The 16,054-nt window shown below is 41.0% G+C and overlaps 1 protein-coding gene across 1 annotated transcript in view; it reads right to left on the bottom strand.

Moving 5' to 3' along the window:
• Nucleotides 1-16,054, bottom strand: part of SHISA9 (shisa family member 9) — a 292,396-nt gene that overhangs the window by 162,977 nt on the left and 113,365 nt on the right. The gene's annotated exons all lie outside the window — the stretch shown is intronic.

The following is a 16,054-nucleotide window of genomic DNA, read 5'->3' as shown; positions in this document are numbered from 1 at the left end:
CTCGTTCGTGTGGTCATCGCCGAAGAACAGGTGTGTGGGGTTGGTGCATTCCCTGTACGCCAACTGCTCCTCATCTGGGGAGGAACAATAAACCTCGCGCTAGTTAATGCCACTCTGCTTACTGACTTAGGCAAATGCCTGGCAGCTCCTATTCATCTTCCAAAGGGTAATGTAATAAGGGCCTGGATTATGCTGTAGCTTTCTCTGGGCTCTGAACATGCCACCCTCCTTAATCTCACAGTGTCCTCTAAGAGGTATAGAAATAAACAAACTCATGGCATTGACACATTGGCCAGGCATGTCTTTTTCCATATATGGAAGCTGGAGGTAGATGCATGGAAAGAGCTGGAGACAGAGGCTCTCGAATAGCCTTATGACCCTGGGCAAGTCACTTGGCCTCTCTGAGCCTTCAAGTTACTCCCCTGAAAAAATGGGATAATATCCCTGGCCTTTCAATCACGGAAAGTTCAAGTAGAAACATATAGGACATCCTATGTCATTTGTGAACTGAAACGTGTAATGTCAGGATGAATATTATGAATTGTTTAGTATTAAATGAGGGAATGAGGTAGGGGCAGCCGCTGAGTGATTAAATAAATATTTATTGGCCCTCTACTCTATGCCAGACACTAGTAATTCAGTGGTGGGTCGAGCTGACATGACAGGTGGTCTCTGACTCTGTGAAGCTTATAGTCTAGTTGGAGAGAGAATTAACAAATGATCACTTTTGCAAATATTCAATGTCACTGTTAGTACATATGTTTAAAGAAACATGCAGGGTGATAGTAAAGCTCAGAGAGGGTGTCCCAAGAAAAATGACTGAGCTGAATTCATTTCAATGCAAGGATGCATTGAGATGAACTATGAGATGGGCAATACGGAGAAGGATGAAAGCATGACAGTCTGTTGGAAGAGCATGTGCAAAGGTCCTGTGGCAAAAAGGAATATGTGGCACATTGGAAGACATGAAAAAAGCCAGGGGTAGCTGGCACAGAGTGAACTAGAACGAGAGGACTACAAGATAAGGCTAGAGTGATGGCAGGGGCTTCCTTGCATAAGGACCTTGTAGAACACAATATGTTATCCTAGGTGCTCTGAAGGAAACGGAAGAAAGGGACAGAGATGAAGAAAAGAAGGCAAATTACAAATGATTAAACAGACTAGTGTATTACAATGTGGAAGTTTTAATAAGGAGTTGGAATAAGGATAGTGTGGGAGCACAAAGAAGGGGTCTCTGATCCAACTGCAAGTATAATGGGGGTAGAACGAGGAGGAAGACTGAAAGAGGCTGACACCTGAGTTCTTAATTGGAGGATATTTGGAAGTTAGAGAGATAGTTGAGGCAGGAAAGGGCATTCAGGCAGACGGAACCACGCAGGCAAAATACAGCATTGCAGGATACGTGGAGGAATATGGAAAAGAGGCAGAGATCAGATCAAGCACACGATATGCAGATATAGTTCATTAGGATGAGGATCGAGGGGCCACAGGAGCAAAGAAAGAGACTGGCGATATAGTCAGGGCCCAGATTTTGAACGACCATTGATGTTTATGAAGTACTCTACTATATGAGGAAGTTCAGTTTGGGGGAATGTTTAAGACATTTGAGAGAAGGCAGTGAAAAAAACAGACATACGTGCCTACAAAGATCTAGGGTCAAGATAGAGAAAGGCTGGAAGTGAAAAGACCAGTTAGGAGGTTACTTCTGGAGTCCAGGCAAGATACAGGGCATGGAACCATGGGGATAACAGTGCGGATGAGAGGAGACGCTGGCCAGCAGAGACCCCGGGGTTTGAGCTCCCGGCCTGATTCTTTGCCCAATCTCCGATGAGAAGAGTTTATCTCTGCCCCATTCTCTCACCAGCATTCTGCCCAGAACCTTAGCTTTCAAGGCTCTCTAAGCTACCACTTGCATGCTCCCTTGCTGCTGTCCACCCCCCAATCTTGGTCAGATGCTCTGCAAAACCAACACTGCTGGTGCCTGTTACGTAACACTGTTGTTTCTATCTTATGAGAACTAAGGGGAAAAAAAGTCTGCCTGACAAGTAATTTTGTATGTAAAAAACAATCTGCCAGAGGCTTGGGAAAATGTACCTGAAGTTCCTGTACACAGTACAGGCACACCTGCTTGCCTGACGGCGACTCTAACTCCAGACATCCTGGAAGCAGAACACAATTACACCAGAGAGGCAAAAATTCCCTTTCCCATTTCAGGGCCTCAGACCAACATTTTGAAGTTTAACGTGTGTGTGTGTGTGTGCGTGTGTGCGTGTGTGTGTGTGCGTGTGTGTGTGTTTCATTGTTCTCTACTTTCCTTTTTTAAAAAAAATTGTACTGAGGAAAACGTTTGACTTCTCAACTGCAGAGTGAAAGTAGTAACAGTGGCTGGTGAGAATATAATGAAATAATGTATATAAATAAGGTCTTACGTGATACCTGGCATATAGTAGGCATTCATTAAAGGGGTTTTTGAGCTGCCTTTTTTATTTTAATTTACTTATATTTATTTATTTATTTTTGCCTGTGTTGGGTCTTCATTGCTGCACGCAGGCTTTTTCTAGCTGCGGAGAGCGGGGCTACTCTTCGTTGCAGTGCGCGGGCTTCTCATTGTAGTGGCTTCTCTTGTTGTGGAGCACGGGCTCTAGGTACGCAGGCTTCAGTAGTTGCGGCACATGGGCTCAGTAGTTGTGGCTCATGGGCTCTAGAGCGCAGACTCAGTAGTTGTGGCACGTGGGCTCAGTACTTGTGGTTTGACCTGCCTTTTAGTGAGTGCTTGCTCTGTTGCCAGGCTCTGTGCTAACTGCTTTCCCTGCATTTTAACATTTAATACTGAGGTGCTGTCGGTGGTTCTGAATTGTCTTTGGCAGCTGAGGCGTTTTTCTCCTAATTCCGGGAAGCTGACTGTGCCGCACCACCAACCGTCTCCCCAGAACCCCTAACCATGACTTTCAGAAGACATAATTTTAAGTCTTTTTAAAAATCATCCTCATTGGTTATAATTTACATACAATTAAATGCACCCACCTTAATTGTACATTTTGATGGCTTTTGACAAATGTATATACCAGTTTACCCACTAAGATATACAACATTTCTATCACCCTCAAGAGTCCCCTTGGGGGACTTCCCTGGTGGCAGAGTGGTTAAGAATCCACCTGCCAATGCAGGGGACACGGGTTCAAGCCCTGGTCTGGGAAGATCCCCACATGCCACGGAGCAACTAAGCCCGTGCGCCACAACTACTGAGCCTGCACTCTAGAGCCCGTGAGCCACAACTACTGAACCTGCGTGCCGTAACTACTGAAGCCTGTGTGCCTAGAGCCCGTGCTCTGCAAGAAGAGAAGCCACTGCAATAAGAAGCCTGGGCACCGCAATGAAGAGTCGCCCCTGCTCGCCGCAACTAGAGAAAACCCGCACGCAGCAATGAAGACCCAACGCAGCCAAAAAAGAAAAGAGTCCCCTTGGGTTCCATCTTAATAAATCCCCCACTCCTTGGCCACAGAAAAACACTTATTTGCCTTCAGTCACTACAGATTTGATTTGTCAATCCTAGATTTCATATAAAAGTATATATTATGTACTCGTTTATGTCTGCCTTTTATCTCTCAGCACAATTTTTTTGGAATTTATCCATATTAATGCACATAGCAGTAATTTATTCATTTTTCTTATTATGTAACATCCCACAAGTAGTTTACTTATTTACTGGTAGATGGACTTTCAGCTTGTTTCCAGTTTAGAGTTATTTTCAATAAAGCTGCTGCAAATATTAGTGTACAAGATTTTGCATGGACATGTTCACATGAATCTTGAATAAATACCAAGGCGTAACACTGATAAGTCATACAGTAAATGTAGACTTAACTTTATTTTAAAACGACCAAAATCTTTTCTGTTGTACCACTTTACACCCTCAATGTATGAGAATTCTACTTGCTCCACTTTTTCACCATCACTCTTTAATTTAGCCATTCTAATGGGTGATATCTATCTTATTATGGTTTTCGTTTGCCTTTCCCTGATAACTAATGATGTCGGGCATCTTTTCATGTGCTTATCAATCATTTGTGTATTCATTTGTGAACTGTCTGTTCAAATCTTTGCCCTTTTAAATATGATAATATTATCAACAAATCCAAGATCTTTATGGTAGAAGTTATTAAAACTGAGACTTACAGGAAGACATAATCAACCTCAGGATAACACAGTCCAAGGAAATGTTCCCCTTTACCCTAAATTATTGAGATCTTTGGACTAGCAGCAATTGGCACCATGGGATTCTGGGTGTGGACACACAACAGAGAGGTAGGTAGATTCGTATGGTGGGAAGTATCTGTCTTATTATATCCAACCAACCCCTTATTAGCAGGTTGGCCCCATGGAAGTCACATAACCTCTATAATTCTCATCTCAGTTATCTTCAAAATGCAACCAACCTAAATGTGTTGGGAAGATTGAAGCCACTATACATATCTGTTGCGTAGTAGATATTCAAGATACAAAGCTTTAAATTCTATCTTAAACATATCAGTTATAGGTAGCCACAATAATGCTGCTTTAAAAACCATCTGCCATACATACCTCCAGTTATAAAATAAGTAAGCCTCGGGGATGTAACATACAGCATACAGTATATGGTCAATAATATTTTAATAACTTTGTATGAGGACAGATTGTTACTAGACTTATTGTGGTGATCATTTCATAATGTATGCAAATGTCAAATCACTATGTAATACACCCGAAACTAATGTAATATTGTACATACACTATATTTCAATAAAAAATAAATAAAAATTTAAAATATACACCTTTAAGTTATAATGTTCCAAATTCAAATACTATCCTACTCTAAATAGAGAGTAATAACTTTAAGTATTATATTTCTAATTTCTCCCTCCATCCTTTATGCTATTGTTTTCATATTCTCATTTTATATATGCTATAAACATATATACAATACATTTCTACTGTATTACTTTGGACAGTATTCTAACAATTAAAATAGGAAAATTTTAAAAAAAAACCATCCCACATGTGAATCACTATATTGTACACCTGTAACTTATGTAATATTTACACCAACTATACGTCAATTTTTTTTGAAAAAACTCATCCCTCCAAATACTGTAGTTATTTTCAAAATGTGTTTATTTAGCTTTCAAGTCTATGACCAATGACTTAGTTTAAGACATCCAGGCATCCCTTCCTGTTTCCGCTCAGCTCATTCACATGTCTGGGATTGGCTGACTGCTGGCTAATCTAGGATAATCGCAAATGACGTTGCTAGGTGTCCTGGCTATATTTCACATGGCTCTCATCCTCCACCAGGTTAGTCTAGGCATGTTCTCTAGGGAATGGTGGAGGTATAAGAGAGCAAGCAGAAATACACAAAGACTCTTCAGCTCTAGGCTCTGAACTGCTACAGAAGATAGCCTCATCCACCAGAGGGTAGACAGCAGAAGCAAGAAGAACTACAATTTTGCAGCCTATGGAAGGAAAACCACATTCACAGAAAGACAGACAAAATGAAAAGGCAGAGGACTTTGTACCAGATGAAGGAACAAGATAAAACCCCAGAAAAACAACTAAATGAAGTGGAGATAGGCAACCTTCCAGAAAAAGAATTCAGAATAATGGTAGTGAAGATGATCCAGGACCTCGGAAACAGAATAGAGGCAAAGATCAAGAAGATGCAAGAAATGTTTAAGACCTAGAAGAATTAAAGAACAAACAGAGATGAACAATACAATAACTGAAATGAAAACTACACTAGAAGGAATCAATACCAGAATAACTGAGGCAGAAGAACAGATAAGTGACCTGGAAGACAGAATGGTGGAATTCACTGCTGCAGAAGACAATAAAGAAAAAAGAATGAAAAGAAATGAAGACACGCTAACAGACCTCTGGGACAACATTAAACACAACATTCGCATTATAGGGGTCTCAGAAGGAGGAGAGAGAGACAAAGGACCCGACAAAATATTTGAAGAGATTATAGTCCAAAACTTCCCTAACATGGGAAAGGAAATAGCCACCCACATCCAGGAAGCAGAGAGAGTCCCAGGCAGGATAAACCCAAGGAGAAACACGCCGAGACATATAGTAATCAAACTGACAAAAATTAAAGACAGGAAAAATTATTGAAAAAAACAGGGGAAAAACAACAAACAACATACAAGGGAACTCCCATAAGGTTAACAGCTGATTTCTCAGCAGAAACTCTACAAGCCAGAAGGGAGTGGCATGATATATTTAAAGTGATGAAAGGGAAGAACCTACAACCAAGATTACTCTACCCAGCAAGGATCTCATTCAGATTTGACAGAGAAATCAAAAGCTTTACAGACAAGCAACAGCTAAGAGAATTCAGCACCACCAAACCAGCTCTACGACAAATGCTAAAGGAGCTTCTCTAAGTGGGAAACACAAGAGAAGAAAAGGACCTACAAAAACAAACCCATAACAATTAAGAAAATGGTAATAGGAACATACATATCAATAATTACCTTAAACATGAATGGATTAAATGCTCCAACCAAAAGACACAGGTTGGCTAAATGGATACAAAAACAAGACCCATACATATGCTATCTACAAGACACCCACTTCAGACCTAGGGGCACATACAGACTGAAAGTGAGGGGATGGAAAAAGATATTCCATGCAAATGGAAATCAAAAGAAAGCTGGAGTAGCAATCCTCATATAAGATAAAATAGACTTTAAAATAAAGAATGTTACAAGAGACAAGGAAGGACACTACATAATGATCAAGGGATCAATCCAAGAAGAAGATATAACAATTATAAATATATATGCACCCAACATAGGAGCACCTCAATACATAAGGCAACTGCTAACAGCTATAAAAGAGGAAATCGACAGTAACACAATAATAGTGGGGGACTTTAACACCTCACTTACACCAATGGACAGATCATCCAAACAGAAAACTAATAAGGAAACACAAACTTTAAATGACACAATAGACCAGATAGATTTGATATTTATAGGACATTCCATCTAAAAACAGCAGATTACACTTTCTTCTCAAGTGCACAAGGAACGTTCTCCAGGATAGATCACATCTTGGGTCAAAATTCAAGCCTCAGTAAATTTAAGAAAATTAAAATCATATCAAGCAGCTTTTCTGACCACAACGCTATGAGATTTGAAATCAATTACAGAGAAAAAAAAGTAAAAAAAACAAACACATGGAGGCTAAAGAATATGTTACTAAATAACCAAGAGATCACTGAAGAAATCCAAGAGGAAATCAAAAAATACCTAGAGACAAATTACAATGAAAGCACAACAATCCAAAACCTATGGGATGCAGAAAAAGCAGTTCTAAGAGGGAAGTCTATAGCAATACAAGCTTACCTCAAGAAACAAGAAAAATCTCAAATAAACAATCTAACCTTACAGCTAAAGGAACTAGAGAAAGAAGAACAAACAAAACCCAAAGTTAGTAGAAGGAAAGAAATCATAAAGATCAGAGCAGAAATAAATGAAATAGAAACAAAGAAAACAATAGCAAAGATCAATAAAACTAAAAGCTGGTTCTTTGAGAAGATAAACAAAATTGATAAACCATTAGCCAGACTCATCAAGAAAAAGAAGAGGGAGAGGACTCAAATTAATAAAATTAGAAATGAAAAAGGAGAAGTTACAACAGACCACAGAAATACAAATCATGCTAAGAGACTACTACTAGCAACTCTATGCCAATAAAATGGACAACCTGGAACAAATAGACAAATTCTTAGAAAGGTATAACCTCCCAAGACTGAACTAGGAAGAAATAAAAAATATGGACAGACCAATCACAAGTAATGAAATTGAAACCGTAATTAAAAATCTTCCAACAAACAAAAGTCCAGGACCAGATGGCTTCACAGGTGAATTCTATCAAACATTTGGAGAAGAGCTAACACCCATCCTTCTCAAACTCTTCCAAAAAACTGCAGAGGAAGGAACACTCCCAAACTCATTCTACGAGGCCACCATCACCCTGATACCAAAACCAGACAAAGATACTACAAAAAAAGAAAATTACAGACCAATATCACTGATGAATATAGATGCAAAAAACCTCAACAAAATACTAGCAAACAGAATCCAACAACACATTAAAAGGATCATACACCATGATCAAGTGGGATTTATCCCAGGGATGCAAGGATTCTTTAACATATGCATATCAATCAATGTGATACACCATATTAACAAATTGAAGGAGAAAAACCATATGGTCATCTCAATAGATGCAGAAAAAGCTTTTGACAAAATTCAACACCTATTTATGATAAAAACTCTCCAGAAAGTGAGCATAGAGGGAACCTACCTCAACATAATAAAGGCCATATGCGACAAACTCACAGCAAACATCATTCTCAATGGTGAAAAACTGAAAGCATTTTCTCTAAGATCAGGAACAAGACAAGGATGTCCACTCTCGCCACTATTATTCAATATAGTTTTGGAAGTCCTAGCCACAGCAATCAGAGAAGAAAAAGGAATAAAAGGAAAACAAATTGGAAAAGAAGTAAAACTGCCACTGTTTGCACATGACATGATACTATACATAGAGAATCCTAAAGATGCCACCAGACCGGGAAGATCCCCCATGCTGCGGAGCAGCTGGGCCCGTGAGCCATGGCCGCTGAGTCTGCACGTCCGGGGCCTGTGCTCTGCAATGGGAGAGGTCATAGCAGTGAGAGGCCTACGTACCACAAAAAAAAAAAAAAAAGATGCCACCAGAAAACTACTAGAGCTAATCGATGAATCTGGTAAAGTTGCAGGATACAAAATTAATGCACAGAAATCTCTTGCATTCCTATACACTAATGATGAAAAATCTGAATGAGAAATTAAGGAAACACTCCCATTTTCCACTGCATCAAAAAGAATAAAATACCCTGGAATAAACCTATCTAGGGAGACAAAAGGCCTGTATGCATAAAACTATAAGACGCTGATGAAAGAAATTAAAGATATACAAACAGATGGAGAGATATACCATGTTCTTGGATTGCAACAGTCAACACTGTGAAAATGACTATACTACCCAAAGCAATCTACCAATACAATCCCTATCAAATTACAAATGGCATTTTTTACAGAACTAGAACAAAAAATCTTAAAATTTGTATGCAGACACAAAAGATCCCAAATAGTCAAAGCAGTCTTGAGGGAAAAAAACGGAGCTGGAGGAATCAGGCTCCCTGACTTCAGACTATATTACAAAGCTACAGTAATCAAGAAAATATGGTACTGGCACAAAAACAGAAATACAGATCAATGGAACAGGATAGAAAGCCCAGAGATAAACCCACGCACCTATGGTCAACTAATCTATGACAAAGGAGGCAAGGATATAAAATGGAGAAAAGACAGTCTCTTCAGTAAGTGGTACTGGGAAAACTGGACAGCTACATGTAAAAGAATGAAATTAGAACACTCCCTAACACCATACACAAAAATAAACTCAAAGTGGATTAAAGACCTAAATGTAAGACTGGACACTAAAAACTCTTAGAGGAAAACATAGGAAGAACACTCTTTGACATAAATCACAGCAAGATCTTTTTTGATCCACCTCCCAGAGTAATGGAAATAAAAACAAAAATAAACAAATGGGACCGAATGAAACTTAAAAGCTTTTGCAAAGCAAAGGAAACTACAAAGAAGACGAAAAGACACCCTCAGAATTGGAGAAAATATTTGCAAACGAATCAACGGACAAAGTATTAATCTCCAAAATATATAAACAGCTCATGCAGCTCAATATTAAAAAAACAAAAACCCAATCCAAAAATGAGCAGAAGACCTAAATAGACATTTTTCCAAAGAAGATATACAGATGGCCAAGAAGCACAGGAAAAGCTGCTCAGCATCACTAATTATTAGAGAAATGCAAATCAAAAGTACAGTGAGGTATCACCTCACACCAGTTAGCATGGGCATCATCAGAAAATCTACAAACAACAAATGGTGGAGAGGGTGTGGAGAAAAGGGAACCCTCATGCACTCTTGGTGGGAATGTAAATTGATACAGCCACTACTGAGAACAGTATGGAGTGGAGGTTCCTTAAAAAATTAAAAATAGAATTACCATATGACCCAGCAATCTCACTACTGGGCATATACCCAGAGAAAACCATAATTCAAAAAGACACATTCACCGGGGATTCCCTGGTGGCGCAGTGGTTGAGGGTCCGCCTGCCGATGCAGGGGACACGGGTTTGTGCCCCGGTCCAGGAGGATCCCACATGCCGCAGAGCGGCTGGGCCCGTGAGCCATGGCCACTGAGCCTGTGCGTCCGGAGCCTGTGCTCCGCAACGGGAGAGGCCACAACAGTGAGAGGCCCGCGTACCGCAAAAAAAAAAAAAAAGACACATTCACCACAATGTTCACTGCAGCACTATTTACAATAGCCAGGTCATGAAAGCAACCTAAATGCCCATAGACAGACGAATGGATAAAGCTGTGGTACATATATACAATGGAATATTACTTAGCCATAAAAAGGAACGAAATTGGGTCATATGTAGAGACGTGGATGGATCTAGAGGCTGTCATACAGAGTGAAGTAAGTCAGAAAGAGAAAAACAAATATCGTATATTAATGCATATATGTGGAACCCAGAAAATGGTACAGATGAACAGGTTTGCAGGGCAGAAACAGAGACACAGATGTACAGAACCAACGTATGGACACTAAGCAGGGAAAGTGGCAGTGGGGTGGGGGGATGGTTGGATGAATTGGGAGATTGGGATTGACATCTATACACTAATATATATATAAAATGGATAACTAGTACGAACCTGCTGTATACATAAAATAAAAATAAATTAAATAAACTGGTACAGAGTCACTTCGACAATATCCTATTGGTCAAAGTAAATCACAGGCCAGTCCAAATTCAGCAGGTGGGAAAGCAACTCCACCCACCTCTTTGGCGACAGAAACTGCAAAGTCACATGGAAAAGAGTATGCATACTGGGAGGCTGAAGAATTGGTCCTACTGTGCTAATGTGCCACACAAAACAATACCCAAGCAGCCCAAAAAGATAAACTTAAATTACTTCCTGCTCTCATATCTCACTAATTCTGGTCTGAGGCTGAATATCTATGATCCAATTTCCCTCATCCCAGAAAAAAGAACAGCCCAGTGACCTGAGTTCTGTAAGATGTGAGTCAGTGTCACTGATCATTAGCAAGTCTAGCAGGACCAGGAGGTGAAACAGAAGCTGAGAAGTTAAGTCGTTTGTAAGGAGATGCTGATGGCACTCACTGTCTCTACCCCCACCAACTTCACTCCTCTTGTTCGCCTCTATCCTGCTAAATGGGCTAGATTCCAAGGAGCTTGGGGAAGGTGAAGTCTCTGGCCTCACATACAGGTATTTAACAAGCGTCCATCACTTTATCAACCACAGGCTAAGCCATCTTGGACTTGAATCCTGAAAATAGTGGAGGAGAAATTTGAGAAGACCTGCCTTGTTATGGACACCTACTAGGTAGTCCGACCAACTCACAATGATCATTACTATTGGTCTTCACATCTACAGACCTAACAGTGGGCTCCTGGAAGTCTGTTTATGCAACAAAACAGCAACACCCCCATGCCTGAATCAGGTCGTTTAAATGTAAGTGAGCCCCTGATCCAAGCTGGGTCAGAATCCTTCCTTTAGAATTTTGAATTGAGATATTCACTCCTTCTGGTGGTTGGCTCTGTAATAGTTTGGGTAGCGTGGGGTTGGCAGATTCTGTCCATTCTGAAAATATCACGTGGATCAGAAAAGCAGAGAAAGAAAGGTTTCAGGAAAAGAAAACAGTGAAACATAGAGTAGTAAAGAAAATCTAAATGGCTTCCAAATCCCTGGTTTTGGTAACTTCTTATAGTGGGATTTTGTTGTTTTTGCCTGTCCAATATTCATTCTTCCTTATTCGGGTACTAATACATTGAATTTCCTATGGAGAACCATCCCTTTCCCACCTCCACCCAGGTTCATTTGCATAAGAGCTGACTATACCCTAATTCCAGGGGAGGGTATGACACCCAAGCCTGACCATAAGAGCCACAATTATAATTTCAGCGGTGGGAATATGACCCAATCAGAGCCAATAAATCTCAAGATTTAGGCAAATGAGACTAGAAAAAAGAAACACCCTCTCTTTTCCACTAGACTTGAAGTGTACGGATGTGAGTCAAGAGTTGCTGGCCACCATCTTGCCACCACTAGAATAAAGCCTGCTTGAAAACAGAGCCAGCAGAAGGCAGGGCTGAGAGATGGAAACCAAGTCCCAGTGACGTAGCATAGGTTTAGTGCCTTGATCCAGCTGTGACTGAAGCAAATCTTCAGGGAACCCTTTAGCAACAAGCCAATAAACTTTTTTTTGTCTTAACAAGTATGAGCTGGGTTTCTGTTTCTTACAACTAAAGGTCACAGTTATGACTTCAGTGAAGCCAAGTCACATTCCTGTCCATAAGAGATAGAATTCTAATAAATCCCTCTTTCTTTTTTACCTACGAAGCTCAAGTAGTTTCTCTAAACAATCAACAGTCACAATTCAGCTCTTTCTACTTTTTATCATATGAGGATGAAAAGTGAGGGAATGAGGGCACTCTAACATTTACTCTGTACTATGCCCTATGCCAGGCACTTTACCTCACTATACAATCAGTTCTGCCATAGTATAACATATGCATTCCTAAAATTCACTGCACCATGCACCACTGTACAATAAAAACTACAAAGGTTTATGGGGAAATGAGGTTGGGACACAACACTCAAAAACTTCATCAGTGACACATTTAAAAAAACACAGAAAACTGCTAAAAATGGAAGCATAGTTTTACACATATCAAATGGTTTTTAAATACACACGTACTACAATAAATATGACCCTTTACCTTGGAAAAGACCTGAAATTGGCTTGTGAAGGTGGGGGGTTGGGAAAACTGCGGCTGATGTGTTGTGAGGTGGTGGAACTGATATCAGTTATCTGAAATCAGACGGGAAGTTTTAACACCAGACGTGGATGGGTGTGGCTCATAACTTAGGTATCAGGTAGATGCTTGAGGTGTGTGCACATACAGCATTCTGTGTATTCTTACATGGCTTATTTCAGCTGAGGGCAATTTCTTTCACTCACCTATTGCTTCTCACTGATGAAACTGTACATAAGTAAATGTGAAATTCACATTGTGTTCAAATTGCTTCCTAATATATCAGTCTCATTGGAACAAATTCATGTTTCCAGGACAAGTGTTATAGCAGAACTAACTGTCTCATATGAGCCTGACCTGAATCTTATGGCATAGATATTATTTCTTTCATTTTAAAAGTGAAGACCTTGAGGTTCGGGGAGCCAGGGAGTGGCCAAGGCTTAGATTCAAAGCCATGTCCGTCAGAACTCTAGTGCTCACGTGCTTTCCACACTGGCAGGCTCCATCTCAACGCCAGCGCTTCCTAGGTTACATATCTAAGTTGCCTTGCCCTGGGCTGTCTTCTCTTCAGGTCTCAGGAGTTACATTACATAGGATTCTGTACTGAAATGTTAAAAATCTGGCACAGTATGTAGTGACCACGTCATGTTTTCTCACTCCACCTCAGTTACTCTATCTATAAAATGGGGCAGTGTCCATCTGCTACCCACCCGCCCTATGGAGAATGTGCAATAGCTGCATACGTTGTCGACAAGGCAATAGCCTCATACAGTTCACAAAGCATGAATAACTGGGGCCTCGTCATCCAAACCACTCCATTTGACAGAGGAGAGCAGGGGACTCACCGAAGTCACACAGGAAGGTAGAGGCAGGAGAGGGATTAAAATCTGGGACTGTGGATCCTTGGCAAAGTCATTACCAATATGCCTGGAACAAGACCCACTGTAACCATGGTGCCCAGTGGCACCTGACTGAGCCATGGTTTACTCAAACTAGCCCCTCCATGAACACAGCAGAGCTACAGGGATGGCCAGGACGTGTGTGCTCAGCTTCCCAAGCTTTGCAGTTTCACGAAGTCTCTTGGCTGCACATAAACCCACAGCCCAGGATTCTGACACTGAGTCATAGCCCTATGCTGGGAGCCAGACTAATCAATCACTCAAGCAGTATTTACTGAGAACTCCCGTCAGTGACTCCCGCTCTTCTGCCATGAAAGGGCCTTTCAGGATTCATCTCCCCCATTGCGTTCCTCTCCTATAAATGTTTGTATAGGGTTTGCCTACCCAGCAAACTGCGTTTATTAAGGAATAATTCATTCTTTTCTACCATATTTTATTCCTCAAAGCTTTAAAGGCTACCAGTCAAAGCCTCTGGCGTTATGACATTATACAATGTTGGGTGATTCTAGCCAAGAGTCGAATTGTGATGTTTCCACTCACTCATGGGGTCTGGATCTCAGGTTGGCTTCCCTCAGAAGCAGGCTCTGAAATAAAGTCTGAATGCAAATAGTGTATTTAGTAGTTAGGAAGGAGCGGGGAAGTTAGACGGGGAAGGGGCATAAGACAATCCGGTCTTAAATGGCAGGGGGCAACTGAGGCTTAATCCCAAAATGTGGGTGAGGGAGGGGGACCTCCTGAGAGGTGCTGCAGAACGTGCCTCGGGGTTGCCTCACCCAAGAGATGAGAAAACTGGGGTATCCATCACGGGCTGAGAGCTACTCCCAGGGGCATCAAGTCTCTAGCACTTCTAGGCCTCCTCACGTGCAGGAGAGCATGCCAGAGGGAGCTGTCATATGGAGTGAGCGGAAGGTTTCTGTAGTGGAATGCCATCACTATGTATGGGAATGAAAGTACCGAGGAGATATGGGCAGGGCACCCATACACCTGCTACACCTGGTTATAGGTAAATACTCAGTTTTTTTAAGTCATTTGAAATATTAAAAATAGTAATAATAGATGACATTGATTAAGTGCTTACTGTGTGCCAAGTACTTGATATGAAGTATCTCATTGAATCCTCACAGTACTGTCATAGGGTAGGTCTTACAAGTATACTCATTTCATAGATAAGGAAATTGATTCTCGGAGAGCTTCAACAAATTGCCTAGGATCAAGGGGCCAAGAAGAAGCAGCGCTGAGATTTGAACCCACGTGTGTCTGACTTCAATGCCTTGGCCCTTCTACTACCTCATGCTTGCAGAAATCACAAAAGTGATGAAACAGGTGGATCTGTCTCATTCTGGATGATGAGGGGTCTGAAAGAGAGAGAGGTACCCACCCAGGAAGGTATATCCAGGGAAGGTCTATGTAGAAGACCTCTATGGCATCTACATCCATTTCTCCATCTTCTAGTAACACCACCTCTGCTTTCCTTTGGGAATGGACTCCTCCCCTATTCACACTCTGTAGTTTTGCAGGGCTGACCCCACCCCCTGGCTCTAGCACATGACCCAGGCCCGACCAGAGAATTCCACTATCATCCCCAGACAGTGACTGGTTCGAGGAAGGTCACATGACCTCAGTTAATCCAATGACAATCTATGCCATTACTGTAATATGGAAAGAAGCCCTCTTTCCCTTGGGGCTGCTGAACTGAGGGTCATAAATTACTGAGAGCTGGCTTTGCTACCACATGGGGAGAGCCTGCCTGCAAATGAAGCCGCATTGAGGTAAGCAGAGCCAGAGAGAGAGCCAGCTTTTTCAATAAAGCTTATTGAGGTATAATTTGCACAAAATAAAATGCACCCATGTTAAGTGTACAGTTTGATACATTTTGACACATGCATATCGTCAATTAACCACCATGACAAGCACGAAATATAACATGTCCATTACCTTAGAGGGGTCTCTCACACCTGTTTGCAGTCGATTACTCCATCCCAACTCCAGGCAACCACTGGTCTACTTTCTATCACTACAGGTTTACCTTTTAAAATCTCATATAAATAGAATATACAGATATGCCTGGCTTCTTTCACTCAATATAATGCTTTTGAGATTCAACCTTGTTTTTGCATGTATCAACATTCATTTTATTGCTAAGAGTTATCCCATTGTGTGGCTATTCCACAGCTTGTTTATTCATTCTCCTGTT

This window comes from Lagenorhynchus albirostris, chromosome 15 (assembly GCF_949774975.1).
Source record: "Lagenorhynchus albirostris chromosome 15, mLagAlb1.1, whole genome shotgun sequence".
Classification (NCBI taxonomy): Eukaryota; Metazoa; Chordata; class Mammalia; order Artiodactyla; family Delphinidae; genus Lagenorhynchus; species Lagenorhynchus albirostris.
The sequence above is the reverse complement of the archived record's forward strand: the minus strand, read 5'-3'. Positions and strand labels throughout refer to the sequence as shown.